The sequence below is a fragment of the Macaca thibetana genome, chromosome 4 (genome assembly GCF_024542745.1).
Source record: "Macaca thibetana thibetana isolate TM-01 chromosome 4, ASM2454274v1, whole genome shotgun sequence".
NCBI lineage: Eukaryota > Metazoa > Chordata > Mammalia > Primates > Cercopithecidae > Macaca > Macaca thibetana.
The window spans coordinates 97209642-97216945 of NC_065581.1; positions in this window are offsets into that span (position 1 = coordinate 97209642).

Here is a 7304-nt window from a genome sequence, read left to right on the forward strand (position 1 = left end):
ATTTTACAAAATAGCCAAGAAGATAGTTGAATTTTAGCATGTAATCCCTGGAGCTCTGTTTGCTTTCCTGAAATGGCCTGAAACCACTGGGTTACATCTAATTAATATGTTGTTGGCAGAACACACTAAACAGAAGTTGTCAAAACCAAGTGATTAGAGATTTAGACTCAGGGTTTAATTACATATGCAACTTCCCAAGAGTTACTACAAATAGAATATAACTGCTTCAAGTCTATAAGATCCAAGGTTATTTTTTAAAGCCTCATTAGTACATTTTTTAAAAAATCATACAGTATGCTGCCAGCAAATATTTTCAAATGGAATTTCTTTTAATCTTGTCAAGTAGTGAATATTTGGTGTTTCATAAGTTTGAAAACTCTTCCCATAAAAATGAAAGAGAGGTGTGAGATGAAACATTCTCTCAATAGTTTTGACCTAAAAGTTTTGATAAGGAAAAGCAAACTTTGGGGCCTGTAGTATTCAAATTGACTGTCTACATTAATGAAGCTCACTGGGTAAGCTGGGCTTTTTCACTTATCCAATGTAAACACACTCATAACCCAATATCTTTGCAAATTTCACACTATATTTGCCAACCATAAAATCTCTGCAAACATTGGACAGGATCACCTCTTGCTACCTGGTAACGATGTTTATAAATGTATTTACTCAGATAAGATGACAAAGTGCATTTAAAAAATATTTCTCAGAAGAGATTTTAGAAATGTTTTTTAGCAATCTGAAATCTTCATTCCCTGTTCTGCATAGATGCTGCCAATGGCTAGATATGCAAAAATGGGGAAGAGTCTGACATAGTTAGCCAAATAATTTTTTACTATCATCGTTATTTTGCAGAATGCTTTTACAAGATACATGAATGTAACTGAGGCAAAGAGTGTGTTTTTTTATTTTAATCATTAACTTTCGTAATACACATATGACCATACTGTCAATGTGACCTGAAGACTCTGTAAGTTCCTTCCATTTATTTAGGGTTCATTTGAAGCAATTTTGTTCTCTACTCTGTGGTGCTAGCTCCATCTAACTTTTTGTCTGCCTCAGCAGTGGAGTTTATCTGGATTCTGTTCAAAGCAATCCCATGAGATTTTACCAGTGACTAAGGTTCAGTTTTTCCATTTGCCTTATCCTTGGCCTTTATCTACCTGGGGTCTGGAGCTGGGGGTCAATCCTATGTGATTTCTAAGAATTGTGCCTTGACTATGTCCTTGTGAGTGTTGCTCCAACCCAGGCCTCTTTCCCAAACAGAGTGGGTGTCTTCCTGTCCTTCCAACATCATGGCCACAAGACTCCAATAGCCTCTACCGTAGAGCTTGGCTCCCTAAAGGTGGTCACTGACTGAGTCCTTGGTTACTGAATGAGGCAGATCCAGTTTAACATTGTTCCACTGTGGCTAACTAAATGCTGCGGAATGCAATGCCTTCTTTTGAAACTGTTAATATCCTTCCCTAATTCAGAAATATGTAATTTAATTCTCTGTTTTTATTGGTGTTGAAACAAACAAAAAGAAAACTCCTTGGGGATGTAATTCAAAGGTTTATGATTTGTAAGAAGTATATATTTGGCATCATGGAATTCTGAAGTATAAAAAGAGAAGTGCTTGAAATAATGCAGAAGAAAATGAAGAAATCAGTTATAATTCCTCCTTGACTAATGAAGGGATTAATCTTCATACTTTTTCCAGAAACTGACATCAATTCCTCCTTCACTGAATGATTTGTTTTGGTTAAAGAAAGATATTAATAAACAAAATTTGTATTTTTACAAAAGGGAAGTACAAATGAAAAAAATTGTGGAAGTCAAAACTACTGCTTACGATGCATAATAAATAGCAACTTTTAGGAAATTTGTAATTTTCAATAAATAGTCATAGTAGATAGTTTTATAATTTTATTAGTATCTTTTATTAATGTTCATAGTTTGCAACTAATCTGGTTATATATTCTTTAATCCATAACTCTAAATTTCATGTACCTATACAATAGTATCAAAAGCCAAAAAATCACACTTAGAAGTAATCAGGCAGTAATTCTACATAATATAAAAGAATGATTTTGACAATCATTATAAGCTATATCTTCTTCGATTAGAACATATATGTTTACAGTAGACTACTCATGAAATTTATTGCAAAAGGATAATTCCATTGTATTAGAATAGAAATAGAAAGCAAGAAAAAGGGGGCTAAAAGTGCCTGCACCAATCAATCAAAATAAGTGCCCAGAGACTCTGCAGAAATTTTTCATGAATTTTTTCTTAGTAAACTATTTTGAAGATTATTTACAAACTTGAAAGTGTTTTCCTTTTAAATGCCTTAATTTGTGAAAGAGGAATTATGTAAATTATTTTACAACATGAAGTAGTACATAATATGTTTCTTTGAAATAGAATCTTTTGGTTGGAAGAAATTGAAAAAAGCATCCAATTACCTATTTGATGCATCAGTCCCAACTTTGCCTCTCCTGATCTTTCTGATTCCTTTCTTCTGAATATATTCCAGTTTGTTTTTATCTCAAAATATGGCACCCAGAACAAAATCCAATGCTCCAGGTGCAAATTGGCAAATGTAGAGAAGATATGGACTCATCTACTTTCTATTTTATTTCCTCCCTTCTTTCCCATCTTCCTACCATTCTTCCTTTGGCAAATACTTACTGAGAGAGCCTCATCATGTCTGGCACTGTATTATAGGCTGGAGATAAAAACGAACAAAAGACAACATGTCCCTACGTCCTTAGAGCTTATTGTTTAGTGGAGGATACAGAGAGGTATCAAATAATCACACAAATAGATGTAAAATTGCACCTGTGACAAGTCCTAATAAAAAGTATACAATCTTATGAAAACCTGTTATAGGAAGATTTGAACTAATTAGGAGATCAAAAATGGCTTCTTTTTTGAGCAGAAGCTGAAGGAGAGGTAGACTTGATAGGTTAAGAAGAGAAAGAAATGTCTCAGGACATGTGCAGTGGGAGTCGCAGGAGAAAACCTGATGAAAGTCTGAGGGATGGAAGGAAGTCCAGTATGAATGGAGCAAAGAACCGTGGAGTCTGAAGGAGGTGAGGTGAGCCAGAGACATAGAAGGCGCCAGAATGTGCAGGATCGTCAAAACCATGTTTTATCTTTAGCCTAACACAACAAATGGAAAAACTACTGAGGAACTTTAAATAGGAAAGAGACAAGTTTTTAATTTTTAAATATTATTATGAAGAGGGGATCACGATTGAAGAGACACCAGAGCGTATACACATAGATTAGTACGAAAGGTTATTGTAGGAGCCTGAGTAAGAGATAATGGCAGGGTCATTGGTGGAGCCAGCAGGGAGAGAATGCATTTGATAAATATTTAGGAGGGAAGTTGATAAGACTTGGTAATGGATCATCTAAGATGGGAGAAGAGTGGACAGGGGTGAGGAAGGATTCCTGGACTTTTGGTTTCTGTCTCATGTGACTGGATAGGTGGTGTGCTATTCACTGAGGTGGGAAACATTGAAGAGTGCCAGATTTGGAAGGAAAAATTATGAGTGCAGATTTGTATGAAGAGTCACTGAAAAGTCCATGAGAAAATATCATTAGGAAGTTGGATTATGTGTGTGGAATGCAGAAGAACATTTAAGGTAGTGATATAAATTTCCGAGTCTTCTTCTGCATATAGATGGTAATCCAAATCATGTGGGAAAAAAAAGGAAAGAGGAAAGTCCAGAAGACTGAACCGAAAGAAACTCAACAATTAATAGCCCTTTGGAAGAGGATACAAAGAAAGGCAGATAAAGGAGCAGGTAGCAGGATAGGAGGAAAACCTGGAGGATGTTGGGCCACAGAAGCAAAAGGAATTGAATGTTTCTATTAGGAAAGGGGGCTGGCAGTTAAATATTGCTGAGAAGTCAAGGATAGAAAGTGTCTTTCTAGTTGATTCATATAAATTTACTGCCAACTAAAATCCTTAAACGTATTTCAGAAGTAAACAAAAAACCTCAAAATCTTAATGGCTTGATAGAATCACGACTTATTCTTGCTCACATCCCAGCCTGATGAGATTTAGGTTGCTCACTTCAAAGAGGTGACTGAGGAATCACGCTGCTTTAAACTAGTGACTCCACCATCTCGCCACTTCACAGTCTCCTGGCATCATCCTGCTGGCAGAAAGGAGGAAGAGGAACATGGAGAAAGGCACACCTGATCTTTAACCACTTCATCTCAGAAGTGACACATGTCACTTCCACTCACATTCCACTGTTAGAACCAGTGCGAACTTAACTGCAAGGGAGCCTGGAAAATATAAAAGAAGAAAGACTTACCAGTGAGCATGTACAGTCTCCATATATCCCTGCTCTGCCTTTATGTAGTTGAAGTCTGAAGTCCAGGTAAAGGATCTGGAATATACAATCAATAGATCTCTCAGTGTTAGATTCAGCTGATCCATTTCAGCCCACAAGACCTTTGCTCTGCTTGCTAGCTGAAGTGACAAGCAGATCAAGTGAAAATAGACTTGCCTGAGTTCGAGATGTCGTTCTCACCAGTGCTTACACATGGACGTACTTTTGTAGTCTGGCATAGTGAAGGGCTCTCATACGTCAAGCCAATGATAATTCAAATAATCTAGCTCACTCCTTTTGCTTTTGTCATATGTATTTTGACTTCCTGTAAATTTATTCCACACATACAAAATTTATGTCAGTCAAAATAAGAAGACTGCTCCACCTTTATCATTCTCATTATAAATTAATAATATTGGTAATCTGATCTAAACATTACACTTGTCAGTAGGATTATATTTAGTCTGTCTTTGAGAGAACTGTACTTTCAGATGTGCCAGCCATCTGATGTTTCTGGACATAAGCGCTGAGGATCAGGCCAAGGCCCCTGTAAGGGGCTGCTAAGTGTCCAGCTAACCTCCCCAAAGGCTATCCTTGTTCTTTAACTACAACACTTTCCAATCATTGTCTCTCTATCAGTCTACTTGACATTGTTGGCAAATGTTTTCTTGAAGTTTGGACATATCATATCTCCTAAATTCCTGTAATCTAAGAGTTTGTGACATATACATTTAGAGCAGCTAAATGCTTCCTTACAACCTTTTTATTCTTCTTTGGCCTCAACTGCCTTTTTCTAATCTGTCTACTCTTTGCTCACATTTCCCAAGAGCCTTGTGGTTAGGCAAGGCCAATTGACTATTTTCATCCAACGAAACATGAGTGGAAGTGAAATATGAGACTTCTGTGCTAAGGCATTTTTTAAGAGTTGATGTGCCACTTCCACATCCTCTCTTCTGCCAAAAAAAAAAAAAAAACCTGAGGCACAGACCCACCTTGGACGTGTAATATTATTGTGCCATTTTATTTTCACAGCTTAGCCAAGCCTATCCTGACCGGTAATACTGTTGCTTGGAAAGTTTCTCTTCCAAGGTGACAGTTTTCTCATACTACATAACATAAAAACCTGAAATAGTCTACATTTGTTTTATGAACAATAGTATACAATGTGACAGTTTAGTCAAATGCAGATTCTGGAGTCAGAATGCTGGTATTTGAATCTTGGTAACACCATTTATTAGCTGTGTGATGTTGGGCAAGTTAATGACCTTTCTAAAATTTGTAAAAGTGAGAATAGCACCTCCTCTTAAAGTAGTTGTGAGGATCAAATGAGTTTAAAACATTTAGAGTGAAGCCTGATACATAAGGTAAGCATTTGGTAAGTGTTTGCTATCATTACTGTGTGTAATAGGATCTTCATGAATATGGCTATGATTAAAGTGTGAAACATTTTGATAATCTGATATAAGTGAGTGTTTTTGTTGCAAATAACATATATTTTTAAATTATGTTCATGAATGCTTAATTTTATTTATCCCAAAGAAAAATATTAGACCTAATCATGAAGTAGGTTATAAATAATTTCAAAGATAGATTCCCTCTTCTGATATGGATAATGAGCAGCTGTTCCACATCTGCCATCCTGTTTGGAGGTATATATGTGTTCAGCGACTGCACACAATAAACAGTTTTCAGTTTTTTCTCTGACTCTTATCTTTGCTAGATCATATTATGGGCAGTCTATTGAGCTTGTGCACACATTTCAAACATGCATGATTCCATTGTGACTTTAAAAGTTGACTTGATTTATAATTTAATTTCTATTGTTTTTCAAGGGATGCACAGCTAGTAACCAGCATCTTGTCGGTAAGATTTTAATATTCAATTTTATATTTGCTTTATGAAATGATTAATGAGAAAATGTATAAAAGTTGGGCTTTAATCATCATGAATATGAATATGTGAATACTTTTACCTCTGGGGTGGAGTAGGGTGGCCATGACTTCTGTGAAGGCTTCCATTCTAAGAATGGAGAAGTGTTATTAAAAAATATAAATGTGCAGTTTTTTTTCCCATGGAAAAGGGCTGAGAGTTCATGTAATTTAGTTCCCTGAATAGCCAAAAATGGTCTCTGCCAGTTTTTACCGTCCAACACTACAAGGCTATTTTTCATAAAGTAAACATTCAGCAACAGTTTTCCCAGATGGGATCACACAGCTATCACTCTGTCCTCTCCACACATGGCAAAGAGCTCCATGAAGAATTGACCTTCACATCCAATGTGGAAAGCAGGTGGGGCATGAATGTGCAAAAGCTCTCCCATAGGCCTAGTGACCAGGATAGTATGTCCTGCAAATGGAAAGCAGTGGCAGGAAAGGGCAAAAGACAATTCAGATAACAATGATGAGCAGCAGAATTTCTGGTTGGTTTTCTCCCAAGATTAGTATTCAGAAACTACCTCATTTCTACATATCTATTGTGCTTGGAAATGTGAGCATAATACTAGCCAGCTGCTGTCTACAAATCTTGGCTCTTGGATGTCAAAAAACTCTCCAACTTTGCTTTTGCAAACTCACCAACTTACCATAAAAAATAACTTTTGCCCTAACTATGTTTCTCATGTTCAAAAGATTCCCAAATTGGATCTACAAAATTATATGCATTTTAAAAATTCATCCTTTTTGCTTTTGCTTTCCTTTTTGTAAAGCGTTGAGCTCATTTTAACAAGTATTTTGTGGTATGTATTTCTGGCTTGTTCCAAGCCCTGAAAACTAAAAAATAGTTACTCAAGCCTAGGTTATACTAAACAAATTTTTCTATAAAATTGTCTATCATGAGATTAAACTATTTTGCAAAATGAAGTAATCAAAGATGAGAATCTACAACATACGTTTATTATGTGTCTGATTCTTTCTTTTATATCTCTGATCAGACTCAAGGATATATGTTGACAGAGTTTGTTCTCCCTAGAGA